The following is a 16,885-nucleotide window of genomic DNA, read 5'->3' as shown; positions in this document are numbered from 1 at the left end:
CCATACAATAACCCTCATCATGGATCATTATTACATGCTTCTTTGCATGCATTGTAATTTATTGGATGCAAGACATTGTGATTTTTACCTTGTTGAGCAATGCTGAATATTTTTGTAGATATTCTTGGCTTTTGTACTAGGATGCAGTAAAGTTGCTTGCAAGCAGTTTGACCCCTTAAAATCTAAGTTTTAAGGTTTTTTAGGCAGTACTGGAACAGTGCTCAGTCTAAAGCTAATTATTCCTAAAACTGAAGGAAGGCCTTTATGTACTCTACCCAATACCCTACTAATTATGAAATTTTCCAGTCTGGCAGGTAGACACTGGTGCTGTTTCTGGCCTTGTGTAAGTGCAGACACTATTACCTGAAATCCTTTCAGGAAGTTATTTTCTGGGCTCAAGTCATTTGCTCACTTGAATACACTGATCAGTCTCTCCTAATTCCCAAGGGGCACCTTCAGCGTTCTTTCTCTGTAAGGACCTCTTCTGTTCAATATTCTATCCAGCAAATTCTAATAAACTTTCCCTGGACTCTCAGCATTGTCCCCTCAACCCAAAATGTTCACTGGTTTCTGCCTGGAAGCATTCTCAAGGTGTAATATGGATAATCATATGACTCAGTTTGTTCATTTGCTCTCTCTCAGGAGTTACTATGCTTTATTATCTAATGTCCAAAGACTTGAAAACTATTGTTTCAATATATTTTGTACATTTTTTGTTGTTGTAGTTTCGTGCCAGAGAGTATACCCAGTCCCTGTCACTATGTCTTGGTCAAAGTATAAAACTTCCTCCTGATTTTTAATTGGAAGCATGGTTACTTTAAATATGTTGGAATAAGAAGACTGACAAATACAAACACAAACCTCATTTTAAAGTGCCACTTTGGAGAATCCAAGGGCAATATGAAGACACAGGGATTAGGGGAGAAAAGGAAGAGCTGACACGTTACAAATGGTTCTGAATCAACAGAACACAAAGGTCTTTCCTTTCAAGCCATCCCATTGCACAGCACTAGCAGCATCACAGCACATGTTATATAAGGCTGACCTACCTTAAAATGCATGAATCAACCTTTATTTAGAATTAATTTTTGATCCTTTGACCTTTTATGAATTCTTAGCATCAAAATGTCAAAAGGCTTTGAAAGTTTAATCAAAATGATGTCATTCCTTCTCATGGTCAAATCTGCACTGTGCCTTTTGATAGTGCCTATGAATATTACAGCTATTTTAACTCTCATTAACTCTCTTATATTTCTTATATAAAGGATAAGGTGAGGAGACTAAAAAGTGATGTATACATTGATTAAATGACCACAATGTCAAATCTAAACAAATATTGACCTGCAACACCTAAACCATCAATCAAATGATTTTGGAATTGATCTCAGAAAAAAATATATGGGCCTGCAAGAAAATCTGTCCGATTTTTTTGCCCTTTCTTTTCTGCCTATACTCTTGGCTTCTATTCAGTTTTGTGCTTCTAAACTTTGCCCTGCAAAGCTTGAGCAAAAAAAAAGAACCCAAGGAAGGGGCATCTGCTGCTTACTACTAAGAGTTGTGCCAGGCAGGTTGCAGAGGCAATAGGGTCTCAGTGAACTGGGGCAATGAAGCCAATCAAGAATTAAGATGACTCAGGGGAGCCTGGGTGGCTCAGTTCGTTAAACATCCGATTTAGGCTCAGGTCGTGATCTCACAGTTCATGCATTCAAGCCCCAAGTTGGGCGCTGTGCTGACAGCTCAGAGCCTGAAATCTGCTTTGGATTCTGTGTCCCCCTCTCTCTCTGACCCTCTCCTGCTCACACTCTGTCTCTGTCTCTCTCTCTCTCAAAAATAAACATTAAAAATATTAAAAGAATTAAGATGACTCAAAATAATTTGTGCTCTAGTTGCCTAATGCAGTGACATCAGTTGGCGACATAGGAATAAATTCCTAAGCTACTGAAGCTGTGTGGCAGAAAGTAAAGGAATTACCATATGCTGTAGAAATTACCAAACCTAGAGAACTTCAGAATGGATATCAGAGGTCTTACTCAGACTTTGCAAGGTGAACAACCGCAGTCAAGTTTTAAATGAATTATACTGAAGACAAAAAAATAGGAGTTATTAGTGGCTTATCAAGTATCTGCCACTGTGTTCACACCTTGAGACATATTTCAGTCAAACCTCACACCAATCATGGAAGGGTTGTACTACTGTCCACATTTCACAGAGGAGAAAACTAAGGCAGTAATTAACTAATTAACTGAGACACTATTTGAATCTAGGCCTAATTCTAAAGACTTCTTTATTTTTTTAACGTATTCATGTTTGAATACATAATAGATGCACATGGTACAGAATTAAAAAGGGTAAAAATGTCATAAAAGTAAGTTTTCTTCCAATCTATTCCCAGATGCACAGTTCCTCTCCCAAGTGACAACTTAATTAATTTCTGTATACTTCTACAGATGTTTTGCCGACTATAATGGTAGACACATCCATTTTTCCTTACAGTTGCATTAGTATTTGCTTCATGTATTTTGATGGTCTGTTAGGTTCATAGTAGTTTAAAACTGTTATATCTTCTTAGAGAATGGACTCATATTATAATTTTGTGATGCTCCTCAGTATCACTAATGATCTTCCTTGTTCTGAAATCTACTTTGTATGATATTAATGTAGCTCTTCCATCTCTCTTTTGATGAGTACTAGCTTGTTTTAGCTTCTTCCTTCTCTTTCCTTTTATCTTAGTCTTTATGTTTAAAATAGATTACTTGTTCTGCCATTGCAATTTTATGATGGATCCAAGAAAGGCATTAATTTTCATCTGTCCAACCTTTTAAGGTCATGGACAATAACTTCCAAACTGTTTACAGGTCAAAGCTGAAACCAGAAGTTTTCTCAGCCTAATTATTTTTAAAGATAATTTCTTCTCAAAGACAATGAACGTACATTTTAATACAGAGAAAGTCTTATCTTTCTCTGACTTGACTACGGCAGTAGAATATGCATTGAACACTTAAGAGTTATATACATTGCTTTAAAATATGATTAAAAAAGAGTTACTAGGATTCAGCTGTATATATCATTTAAGGTTGGATTTACATTTGTTGTAAGACTGTTCTTACTAACTATACATTTGGTAATAACTCTGAGAAAGCATTAAAATCCAAGGAACCTAAGTTAAACAAAGACCTATATTTTTTTTTGAAAAGAAAACATATATAATTTATTTGAAAAACACTGCAAACTGTCTTAAAGTGATCTTAATTGTTCCTTGGCCATAATTTTCTTTGGCTCTGCATCCTGCTATTGGTTTGGGACATTACATAAATGCAATTCCATAATTTATTAAAGAGAAGCCATCCGTGGGTGCCTGGGTGGCTTAGCCGGTTAAGTGTCTGACTCTTGGTTTTGGCTCAGGTCATGATCTCACGGTACATGGGATGGAGCTCCACATCAGGCTCCTTGCTGACACAAAGTCTGCTTGGGATTCTCTCTCTCTCTCTTTCTCTCTTTCTCCTTCTCTCCATCTCCTCTGTCTCTATCTCTCTCAAAATAAATAAAATTTAAAAAAGAGAGAGAGAGAAACCATTCGTACATTTTATAGAAGTGTTTATTAATCTAACCAGCCTTTTTTTTAAAAAGCTTATTTATTTATTTTGAGAGAGTGAGGTAAAGCATGAGTGGGGGAAGGGCAGAGAGAGAGAGAATCTCAAGGAGATTCCATGCTGTCAGCACAGAGCCTGATGTGGGGCCTTGATCTCACAAACCGCGAGATCATGATCTGAGCTGAAATCAAAAGTCAGTGTTTAACCAACTGAACCACCCAGGAGCCCCTAAGCAGTCTTGATTGTTACCTTTGGACCCCACTGGTCCATACTAGTGATTTTATTGGCAGGGACAAAAAAAATCTAAACAAGGTAACAGTCAAGCATTTTCTAGGAGTTTTTCTTATTCCATAATAAGTGATAACTAAGATTTATTAGAGTAGACAGAGTAACTAGCTATGGAAAGGCAAGATCTCTGAAATCTACAGAAGTGACATAGTTCATGAGAATTTTGTACAATTATCAAATTTCAGTCATGAAAATAGATTTGTGATACCTTTTGCTTAAGACATAGTTGGAAAAGATATCATTCCTGATAAGTTATGACAATTTCTTCCATTAAGAGAATTTTTTGAGTGAGCTTTTTTTCACTGCATATTGTTTCAGTTATATATTGCTGATTAACCACCCTAAAACTTAGTGACTTAAACCACAACAGTTAATTTTTCTTAAGATTCTACAAGTTGATTGATTCTTCTTCTGGTCTGTTTTGACATTACTTATGTGGTTGCATTCATCTGGTGAGGAACCTGAGGATGGGCTCAGCTGTGGCAGATGGGATTGCTGAACCAATCTTTCCCCGAGTCTCCACCTGGGCTCCATCAGCAAAGCATTACAGGAGGGCAAGTTTCAGTGGAGAAGCTCTCATAGGGCCTCTGCTTGGCATCATGTTTGCTGATACCTCATTGGCCAGAAGCCATACAGTCAATCTCAGAAACAACTGGGAGGAAAAGGGAAGTGGATGCTGGGAAGTTTGATTCATTGGGAAACATTGTAGTAAAAATCTCTTCTAGTCCTTCTTTTGGTTCCACATATTCACATCTTTCCCACATGCAAGATGTACTTAGTCCCTTCCAAGAACCCCCAAAGTATCATTCAATTACTGTGTAAGGCTCAAAGTCCAGGATCTATGAGGTTTTGATGCAAATAAGGCTTCACAGGTGAAATTTCTCAAGTGCCCCTCTTTGGGAGCAGTTCCTCTTAAACAAAGGATTCGGGAACTAAACGGTTGTTATTTTCGCCCACACATGCAACATACATTGGTGTGATAGGGAAAGGATAACTTCAACCAGATACTTGGATTCCAAAAAGAGAGGAACAGAGGCACATAGTCCATAATAATTATGCAGTTCTGCCCAGGATATGCTCTCAGGCCCACAACTCTAAGAACTGTGAGTGTTCCTTAATAGAAACCAGTTCTGTTTATCTGTGGTTCCCTAATCCTTTATTCTTCTCAACTCTGTCTTTAATGTTTAGCCATTTTAATATAACATGAATTTGTCTGAATTTGGTAGTGCTTCCTTTGGAGAATTCACTGTTGTTGTATCTGTAGATATTCCTTCTGCCTCATCTTCTCTCTTCCCCCTTTCTGAAATTTAAATCATGCAAATGTTAGCTCTTCTCACTGAGTCTCACACATCTCTTGCATTTTCATTTCTTTTTTTAGGACTTGTGATTTCCACATGAACCAGGTTAACAATAACAGAGCTGGAGTAAGCACATTCAAGTGAATTGAGATGGACTGGAACTCCTTCACTTGTTTAAAGTGAGTTTGTAGTCTTTTTGGACTGTTTGGTCTTGGAATAAAAGGCTGGATTTACTCTTGGGGAGCAGCTAATAATATTCTGTGGCTGGAGAAATTAGGTGGATATCAAAATGGAAGACCCTTTACCGAAAAAAAGAACCTGGTTAAAAAAAGTATTAGTACTTCTCCTATTTTCAATCCAGCACCCTTAGTTCAGACAATTTTTTTTAGACATTCCAGTTCAGCACAGTATCTTTTCATCCAGTTCTTATCACTATCCAGTAGGAGAAGAAAGAAGAAAAGATTAATAAACAAATAATGCATATGTGGCACATATTCTCTCTCACCCATTTTATCAGCCTTAAATAATTTAGGGCAGGAAAACTTTCATAGGATTTTCTAATTCACAAATGCTCTAAAACACACACCTCAAGAATGTGCTAGATTTGCTGTGCAGTCTCTTGCCCCTATGATGTATAATTTAAATGAGGACTGTACTTGGTAAGGGAGTAGAGTGAATGCGCTATAAGCCAGCTATTGATACTTCCCAAATAGCCACTCTCTGCTTATTAAAAGATGATGAGGCAAACCAGTATCTTATAGGAGCCAGATCTGGTGGGAAAGTAAATTGATTCTCTTCCTTCACTTGGATGGAAGCAAAGGAGTTCTCTTGCATTCATCCGAGAAATAAGACTTTCTTAATACAAAGAGGATATTCTAATTCAAAACTTTAAAACAAATAAGATAGAAAAATGAGCATTGAACAAATAAAACAATGCTTGAAATCTGGTGTAGCCCAAATAGCACTGCACTTAGGCCCCAAAATCTATCCCAGATATGTCACTTACTAGCTTTGTGTCCTTTGGCAATGTAATCACGTTAAGCCTCAAACTGTACAATCCTAACACAGAATGGGAGGTGCATCCAAACTCTACCTCCATTACTATTTTGTTAGGAGGATAAAATGAGATAATGCACATGAAATCACTCTGTAAAGCCTTGAGCACTGTGCTGATGTAAGACATTATTTTTGTACTGATACCTATTATGAGAAAAATAAAAGATTAATTCAAGATTATGCTGCATGGTTATGAAAAACTGTGTACTTTACAATATCCAGTTATTTTTAAGGATCCCCATTGCCATAGGCATGAACATTTAATCAGTCCCTGGAAGAAAAAAAAAAAAAACACCCCCAAAGAGCTTTGCCTAAGAAAAGCTGATAAAACAGAGTCATGCCATGTTTCCATCTTAATCTTCCTTCAGCATCCTCCCACCCTTCCTGGCTGCATACTTTGCATACTTAGAATTTTAGGCCGTTGATTATGTGTGCAAATATATATATATTTGAATGGCAATGGTGCAACAGAAATAGATGCCATTATCATGGTGGGTAAAAATCTAGCTTCAGGGGCAGTATCTGCAGTCAAATGTGCAGCTAACCCAGTAAAGCTTGGTTGCTCTGTTACAGAAAAGGCATGCTGAATCTGCATGTGAGTAAAGAACATTCTCTCCCTTAGGACGTTATAACTTCTGCTGATACACCTCACTGGTTTTATCATTCAGATAAAATCTTTAAAACAGGAGAATATAGGAAATCATTGGTAGAAAGATAGATAACATGGAGTTACCATAAAAGAGGCTTAATTTTGTAGCTATTTCACATTATTGCTAATGTAGGCATGAAACAGAGACACAGATTTTTCTGCTTACTTAGCAATGTCCTATTTTTCTTGGCTATTCTTAAAGACTGAATAAGGACACCTTTTTACATCATTCTTCCAGATTCTAAAAATAGAAGGGAAAAGTAATGTGATAGTGATAATATAAAAATAGCTACCATTTAATGAGTGTCTACTCTGGACCAGGCAGTTCATACATATTGTCTTATTATGTTATTAGCCTTTGGGATTATTACAGGTAGATATCATAATTTTCACTTACATATAAGGAAACTAAGTCTCAGAAAGGTTACATATTTGTTCACATAATACAACTAGTAAGTAGCAAAGTGGCAAACAGATTTTATGGAATGACTCTCCATTTGCTAGTAAAATCTGTTAACTAGGTTGTAGGGCATTTGCGAAATGGGAACACCACTTTCATCAGAGAGGGTGGCCACCTGTACCTCCAATAGTATATCCTCCTTATAAGTAGCATTCCAGAGAAAAGGCCACACCCCTATTTCCAAATGGATGCTATCTTCACTAGAATTATATACCCACAATTGGACCCATCTCTGTGTCTAGGAGGAGAAAATACTCTAATGAGCTCATGTCATCCGTCTACCACATGTGGGAAAAGAAGGACAACATGGTTGACATCCTCATGCTCTTGTCCAAAAGAAGGAATATAGGGCAGGAAAAAAGAAGTGTCAAATATTTTACAGCAATTACCTAAATATTTGTCACTATTTCCTAATAGCTTTTCTGACATTTGCCTCTCTGATCCCCGAAGCAGACTGTAGAAAAAATAAAAACATAATTGAAGAATAACTTTTGCTAGCTATGTTGAGATTACTTGAACTTCCGACTGCTCCTTCTTGTAGTTTCCTAGAGCAAATCAGTTGGATCTTCAGTGCTTTTAACATGGAGGAGAAAAATCCTCTTCTTCCCTTGTCCCTGCCTCTTTGCTTGAATGAGCCACTGGCTGATTAGAGAAGACAACCACTTTCTTATAGCTTAAAGCAATAAGTAGTTTTAGTAGTTTTCTCATCTCTTCAAAATGTGCAAAGAAAAGAAATGACCCTAGAAACAAAGCAGTCATCAATACACATAATAGCTATATTTACGATACTGAAAACCTAGACAAAAGTTTTGACAAAGAAATGTAATGCTATTTCTCAGTGCCAGCAAACTTTAGCTTGAGTACAATATTGGGAATTTGGTACATTTCAATGATTTATGGGCACTAAGATATTGGTAGTTTATAGGATACCATGAAATGCATTCCTCTCCTTAAAAACTGGGATTCTAAAATCACTCTCAAACAGAGATATACAAAATCACCTTAATACTAGCTCCTGGTATGCTAGCACTGGCCGTTACATATTAAAAGATTTTTCTCTATATAAAGGAAAAATATGTCAGAAAGGAAATGATCAGCTGTGGAAGCAAAACTAGGAAGGAAAACTTTAGCATTATATATTTAAGAGGTTTCTGGGTAATGGGTATCCTTGAATAGATAATCTGACCTATTGCATTTTCAATTGTTGAGATGATGTTCACACAGTGGAAGGACCATGGGCTTCACAGTCAGATAAACCATTCATTATACAAATATTTACTTAGTACCTCCTGTGTCCCCAGTAGTTCTAGACACTTATGGTATGTCAATGAACAAGACAACAAAGATCCCTGCACAATGTCACAGACAGGGCAATAGTCATTAAACACAGTAAATAAGTAAATTGTATAGTGTTGTTAGAAACCAAATAACTGCTATGAAAAAGAAAACATAAAACAAGATATAAGGAATTGAGGGGGCTCTGGAGGAAGGATAGGGTGTGATATTAATTTGCTGGTCAGGGAATCCTCACTGAGAAGGGATATTTGAGCAATGAATTGAAGGTGATGAGGGATTTTCCAAGTGGATATCTGGGTGGGGGGGTGGAGGGTGGTTGGGGAAACATGCCATGCAAAGGGAAAAGTGAGAGCAATTGCCTGAAGATAGAAACATTCCTGGCACATCTAAGGAATTCCAAGGAGGCCAGTATAGCAGGAGTTAAGTGAAGACAAGGGGAAGTAAAAAGAGAGAAAGTCAAAAGGAGATCACTGTAGGCCACTGTAAAGACAACTGGAACACTTCAAGTGTGAGATGATGGTGGCAGGGTCTGGGGTTGGTAGCAATGAAGGTGGTAAGAAATCATACTTTGGATATATTTTGAAGGTGGAACAAATAAGATTCATTGAAAGACTGGGTGTGGAGTGTGAGAAGGATAGCTGTCAAGAACACTGCAAGGCTTTTGGCCTGAACAACTGAATGCAAACCCTGGCACCATCCCCTACTGGTCATGTCTCCTTTGGTAATTTACTTTATTTGTCAGTATCCTCTTTCATAAAATGGGGCTCAAATGGTATCTTCTAAGCAGGATGGTTATGAAACTATTAAGTGAGATACCATTTGCAAAGCATCTTGTACATGGTACACATCATTACAAGTGGCCATTACAAGCCATTTGCTTGCTTGCTTGCTTGCTTGCTTGCTTGCTTGCTTTCTTTCTTTCTTTCTTTCTTTCTCTTTCTTTTCTTTTCTTTTCTTTTCTTTTCTTTTCTTTTCTTTTCTTTCTCTTAATTCCACTGTAGGTAACATACAGTGTTATATTTGTTTGGGTGTACAATAGTCATTTAACAATTCCATATATTACTCAAGGCTCATGAAGATAAGTGTACTCTTAATCCCCTTCACCCATGTTTTATCATTCCCCCACTGACCTTCTCTCTGGTAACCATCTGTTCTCTACACTTAAGAGTCTGTTTTTTGGTTTGTTTCCCCCCCCCCTTTGTTCATTTGTTTTCTTTCTTAAATTCCACATATGAGTGAAATCATACGGTATTTGTCTTTCTCTGACTGGCTTATTTCACTTAGCATTATACTCTCTAGATTCATCCATGTTGTTGCAAATGGCAGGATTTGATTCTTTTTTATGGCTAAGTAATATTCCTGTGTGTGTGTGTTTGCATGTACACACACACACACACACACACACACACACACACATACATATATTATACAGACACACACATATATACATATGTATACTGCTTCTTTATCCATTCATCTATTGATGAACACTTAGGTTGTTTCCATGATTTGGTTATTGTAAATAATATTGCAATAAACATAGGGGTACATGCATCCTTTCAAATTAGTGTTTTTGTGTTCTTTGGGTAAATAACTTATTTGGGATTGAAGGCTATTTCTATTTTTAATTTTTTGAGGAGCTCTCCATATTGTCTTCCACAGTGGCTGCAGCAGTTTGCATTCCTACCAACTGTGGATGAAGGTTCCTATTTTTTGCACGTAGCTGCCCAGTTTTCCCAGCAACATTTGTTGAAGAGACTTTTCCCATTGCATATTCTTACCATCTTTGTTGAAGATTAATTGACCGTATAATCATGAATTTATTTCTGGGTTTTATATTCTGTTCTATTGATCTATAGATCTATTTTTATTGCCAGTACCATACCATTTTGATTACTACGGCTCTGTAATATAACTTAAAGTCTGAAAAAAATAAGTTAAAGTCTAGAATTGTCATGCCTCCAGTTTTGTTTTTCTTCTTCAAAATTGCTTTGGCTATTTGGGGTCTTTTGTGGTTCCATACAAATTTTAGGATTGTTTACTCTAGATATTTGAAAAATGCTGTTGGGGGCACATGGGTGGCTCAGTCAGTTAAACATCCAACTTTAGCTCAGGTCATGACCTCACGGTTTGTGAGTTCCAGCCCTGCGTCGTGCTCTGTGCTCACAACTCGGAGCCTGGAGCCTGCTTTGGATTCTGTGTCTCCCTCTTTCTCTCTCTCTGCCCCTCCCCTGCTCATGCTCTTTCTCTATATCTCAAGAAAATAAATAAACATTAAAAAAATTGAAAAATGCTGCTGGTATTTTGATAGGAATTGCATTAAATCTATAGATTGCTATGTTAACATTTTAACAATATTTGTTCTTCCAACCCATGAGCATGGAATGTCTTTCAATTTCTTTGTATCATTTTCAATTTCTCTCATCAGAGTTTTCTGGTTTTCAGAATACAGGTTGTTCACCTCTTTGCATAAATTTCTTATGTATTTTATTATTTTTGGTGCAATTATAAATGGGACTGTTTTCTTAGTTTCTTTTTCTGCTTCTTCATCATTAGAGTATAGAAATGCAATGAATTTCTGTTTATTGATTTTGTATCCTGCTATACTACTGAATTAATGTATCAGTCCTAGTAATTTTTTGGTGGAGTCTTTCAGTTTTTCTGCATATACTATTTTGTCATCTGTACACAGTGAAAGTTTTGCTTCTTTCTTACAAATTTGGATGCCTTTTATTTCTTTTTGTTGTCTGATTGCTGTGGCTAGGAGTTCTAGTACCATGTTGAATAAAGGTGTTGGGAGTTGACATCTTTGTCTTGTTCTTGACCTTATGGGAAAAGCTCTCAATTGTTCACCATTGAGTATGATGTTAGCTATGAGTTTTGCATATCTAGCCTTTATTATGTTGAGGTATGTTCCCTCTAAACAAATTGGTTGAGGGTTTTTTATCATGAATGGATGTTGTACTTTGTCAAGTGCTTTTTCTGCATCTATTGAAATGATCATGTTTTTTATCCTTCCTCCTATTGATGTTATGTATCACATTGATTTGTGAATATTGAACCACCCTTGCATCCTGGGAATAAATCCCACTGAAACATGGTAAATGATTTTTTAAATGTGTTGTTGGGTTCACTTTGCCAATATTGTGCTGAGGATTTTTGCATCTATGTTCATTAGAGATACTGACCTGTAGTTGTCTTTTTCTGTGGTATCTTTATCTGATGTTGATATCAGGGTAACGCTGGCCTCATAGATTGAATTTGGAAGTTCTCCTTCCTCTTTTATTTTTTGGAATAGTTTGAAAAGAATAAGTATTAACTCTTCTTTCAGCATGTGTTAGAATTCCCTTGTGAAGCCATCTAGTCCTGGACTTTTGTTTTTTGAGTTTTTTGATTACTGATTAAATTTCATTGCTGGTAATTACTCTCTTCAAGTTTTCTTTTTCTTCCTGATTCAGTTTTGGAGGCTGTATATTTCTAGGAGTTTATCCATTTCTTCTTCAATTTGTTGGCATATACTTTTTCTAATGATATTCTCTTATAATTGTTCATATTTCTGTGGTGCCAGTTGTTATTTCTCCTCTTTCATTCATTATTGTGTTTATTTTGAGTCCTCTCTTTCTTTGTTTTTAAAAGTCTGTATAGAGGTTTATGGGGACAGGAAAAAAAAGAGGGAAGCAAACCATAAGAGTCTTTTAACTATAGAGAACTGAGGGTTGATGGAGGGAGGTGGGCAGAGGATGGGCTAAATGGGTGATAGGTATTAAGGGGGGCACTTGTGATGAGCACTGGGTGTTACATGTAAGTGATGAATCACTAAATTCTACACCTGAATGAATTTTACCATATATATTAACTAACTAGAATTTAAATTAAAAATGAAGTGGAAAAGAAAAGAAAGAGTCTGGGTAGAGGTTTATCAACTTTGTTGATCTTTTCAAAGAACCAGCTTCTGGTTTCATTGATATTCTATTATTTTTTTAGTTCCTATATCATTTATTTCTGCTCAAATCTTTATGGTTTCCAAAGTTCTGCTGGTTTTGGGTTCTGTTTGTTCTTTTTTTTTAACTCCTTTAGGAGTCTAAGGTTACGTTGTTTACTTGAGATTTTTTTTGCTTCTTGAATGAGACCTATATTGCTATAAACTCTCTTAGAATCACTTTTGCTCCATTACATACATTTTGGACCATTGTGTTTTCATTTTCATTTTTCTGTATGTATTTTTTATTTCCTCTTTGATTTTTTGGTTGACCTATTCATTGCTTAGTAGCATGTTATTTAACCTCCATGTATTTTTGATCTTTCCAGATTTTTTCTTGTAATTGACTCCTAGTTTCATAGTGTGTGGTCAAAAAATGCATGGTATGACTTGATCTTTCTGAATTTGTGAGACTTGTTTTGTGGCCTAATATGTAATCTATTCTGGAAAATGTTCTATGTGCACTTGAACAGAATATGTATTCCTCTATTTTAGGATGGAATGTTCTGAATGTATCTGTTAGATCCATCTGGTCCAGTGCATCTCTCAAAGCCACTGTTTCCTTGTTCATTTTCTGTTTGGATGATCTGTCCATTGATGTGAGTGGGGTGTTAAAGTCTCCTATTATTATTGCTTAACTATCAATTACTTCCTTTATGTTTGTGATTAGCTGCTTTATATATTTGGGTGCTTTCATGTTGGGTGCATAAATGTTTACAACTGTTATATCTTTTTGTTGGGTTTTGTCTCCTTTATTATTATATAGTGTCCTTCTTGTCTCTTGTTACAGTCTTGTTTTAAAGTATACTTTGTCCTGGGATGCCTGGGTAGCTCAGTTGGTTAAACATCCAACTTTGGCTCAGGTCATGATCTCATGGTTTGTGGTTTTGAGCCCTGCAGTGGGCTCTGTGCTGACAGTTCAGAGCCTGGAGCCTGCTTCGGATTCTGCATCTCCCTTTCTCTCTGCCCCTCCCAAGCTCACCCTCTGTCTCTTTCTGTCTCTCAAAAATAAATAAAAATGCTTAAAAATTTTTTTAAAAAAGTATATTTTGTCCAAAATAAATATTGCTACTTCAGCTTTTTTTTTTTTTTTGACATCTGTTTGCATGATAAATTTTTCTCCATCCTCTCATTTTCAATCTTCATGTGTCTTTAGGTCTGATATAGGTCTCTTGTAGGCAGTATATAGATGGGTCTTATTTTTTTATCCATTCTCTCACCCTATGTCTTTTGATTGGAACATTTAATTCATTTATATTCAGAGTAATTATTGATAGCTATGCATTTATGGCCATTTTGTTACTTGTGATTGTATTTGTAGTTTTTCTCTGATCCTTTCTTCTCTTGCTCTCTTTCACCATTTGCTGACTTTCTTTTGTGATATACTTAGATTCCTTTCTCTTTATTCTTTGCATATGTTGCAAAGAATATTGCATATCCTTTGTTGGTGATTATCATTAGGTTTATATATAACATATTATATATGTAGCAGTCTATATTAAATCAATGGTCACTTAAGTTTGAACCCATTCTTTACTCTTCCCTTCCCCACATTTTAGGTACATGGTGTCACCATTTACATCCTTTTATTTTGTGAATCCATTGACAGATTTTTATAGATATATTTATTTTTACTGTTTTTATGTTTCCTATTTTTCATACTCTTACTTATGATCTTTCCTTTTCACTCAAAGAGTTGCCTTTAACATTTCTTGTAGCACTGGTTTAGTGGTCATGCATTCCTTTAACTTTTGTTTGTCTGAGAAACTCTTTATCTCTCCTTCTATTCTGAATTATATAGCCTTGCTGGACAGAGTATTCTTGGCTGCAGATTTTTTCCTTTCTGCACTTTGAATATATCATGCTACTACCTTTTGGCCTACAAATTTTCTAATGAAAAATCAGCTGACAGTTTTATGGGGTTTCCCCTGTATGTAACTGTCTTTCTCTTACTACTTTAAAAATTATCTCTTTATCACTACTTTTTACCATTTTAATTACTATGTGTTTTGGTGTGGACCCCCTTGTGTTGATTTTATTGAGAGCTTTCTGTATCTTCTGGATTGGGTTATCTGCTTCTTTCCCCAGATTTGGGAAGCTTTCAGCTTTTATTACTTCCAATAAGTTTTCTGCACCCTTTTCTTTCTCTTCCACTTCTGGGATCCCTATAATCCAAATGTTGTTATGCTTGATGGAGTTGTTGAGTTTCCTAAATCTATTCTGATTATGCATAATTTTTTTTCTCTCACCTGCTCAGCTTGATCATTTTCCATTACTCTGTCTTCCAGGTTGCTAATTTGTTCCTCTGCTTCCTCTACCCTGTTATGTATTCCATCTAGTGTATTTTTACATTCAATTATTGTGCTCTTTATCCCTGATTGGCTCTTTATTATTTCTTTTTAAAGGATCTCACTGATGTCCTCCATTCTTTTCTCAAGTCCAGTGAATACCTTTATGACCATTAATTTATTTTTTAAGTGTTTATTAATTTATCTTGAGAGATAAAGAGAGAGAGAGAGAGAGAGAGAGAGAGAGAGAGAGAGAACATGCAAGTGGCAGAGGGGCAGAGACAGAGGCAGAGAAAGAATCCCAAGCAGACTCTGCACTGTTAGCGCAGAGGCTAATGTAGGGCTCCATCTGATTAACCATGAGATTGTGACCTGAGCCGAAATCAAGAGTTGGATGCTTAACTGACTGAGCCAGTAAGCACCCCAACTTTAAATTCTCTATCAGCCACATTATTTATATCCAAGATACTTAGATCTCTTTGTGGTTCCTGTTCTTTCATTTGGGACATATTCCTCTCTTTCCTCATTTTGTCTAACTTTTTAAAAAATCTATTTCTGTGTATTAGGAAAGTCAGCCACATCTCCTGCTCTTGAAAGTAATGGCTTTATGAAGAAGAGGTCTTGTAGTGCCCTGCTGTGCAGTGTCCCCTGATCCCCAGAACCTGGTGTTTCAGGGGATGTCTGCTATGCGTGTTGTATGTGCCAGCATCTTTTTCCTTCAGTCTGGTTGTCTGCAGAGATTCTCTTTGCCTGTTGTGGGCAGTGTTTGGTCTCCAGCCATAGTGGGGCACATGGTTTTAACAAGGTGCCCACTGGTCTGCTTCTGAAATGAGACCTGCCACTGCCACTGCCTCCAGGACCATGGCCATGTGGGGCATGCAATTTTAACAAAGTGTGCCTCAGGCTTCTGCAGTGCCTGGCACCACTGCTGCCTCCAGGACCAAGGCCCCACCAAACGTGTGTGTGGGTAGATGCCATGTTGGCAAGGTTTATGCAGGTCTTCTGAGGAGGGGATCCACAGTGCAGGGACTGAGGCAAGCATGACTGGAAATGGCACATCTGTCAATGCTGGGTGTGTAGAGGGAAGAGGCTTGGTATAAGCAAGTTCAATAGTGAATGCCTGCACTGTGCTGGTTCCCACAGGTGGGTCTGTGTTTATGCTGGGGGTCAGGAGGGAAATGGTGCCTGCCAGCTCCTTAGAGGAATCTCTCTCTGAGCATGCTGGGAGTGAGTAAATGGCTCTCCCTCGAATATGCCGGAGGCATTTTTTCAAACCCCTGCTTCTATAGTTTATCTCTGTAGGCTGTTTGCTGTGCTCTCGAAGGGCAGGATTCAGCTTCCTATTACCCTCTGGGCTTTCCCAGAGTTAAGCCTGCAGATTCCAGGCTACATGTCCCTCTGGTTGTAAGAATTCACAATATTTGACCCCTCATCTCTTCAAACCCAAATGTTATGGGGATTCATCTTCCCCATGGAGCTCCCCAGTGTGATAATATGTTTCTTGTTTCTCCAGGCCTGTAGCTCCCTCCCACTCCCTACCTACCCTTCCTACCCTCTTCCATGTGACATCTTCTCTACCTGTAGTTGTGGAATTTGTTCTACAAGTCTTTGGGTCCTCTTCTGATTATTTATGCTGACATAAATGCTATCTATTTGTATCCATGGAATGAGGTTAATTTAGGATCCTCTTACTCTGCCACTCTTCCTAGCCTATCTAGGTATGCATTTATATTTTGTATAAGTAGGAAGTGAGTGAGCCAAATAGACATGGGAAATTCAGGCACAGGACCAAGAATTTCTAGTGCTGGTGAGTATACTGAACAACCAGGTAGAATGGAGTTTTGCATGTATCAGAAGGGGGGTTGTCATGTAACTACCCAAGAATAAACCTTGGTGGTATTAAGGTAATGGATTAACTAACAAGACATATATAAATCAATAATAGGAAAAACTCTATGCCTTATATTGTGGAAGATGAGAC

The 16,885-nt window shown here is 37.1% G+C and overlaps 1 long non-coding RNA gene across 1 annotated transcript in view; it reads right to left on the bottom strand.

The window, feature by feature from the left end:
* LOC144616394 (uncharacterized) overlaps positions 1-16,885 on the bottom strand; it is a 397,874-nt gene that overhangs the window by 259,500 nt on the left and 121,489 nt on the right. The gene's annotated exons all lie outside the window — the stretch shown is intronic.

The sequence above is a fragment of the Panthera onca genome, chromosome B2 (genome assembly GCF_046562875.1).
Source record: "Panthera onca isolate mPanOnc1 chromosome B2, mPanOnc1 haplotype 2, whole genome shotgun sequence".
NCBI lineage: Eukaryota > Metazoa > Chordata > Mammalia > Carnivora > Felidae > Panthera > Panthera onca.
This window is presented reverse-complemented; position numbering and strand designations above follow the sequence as displayed.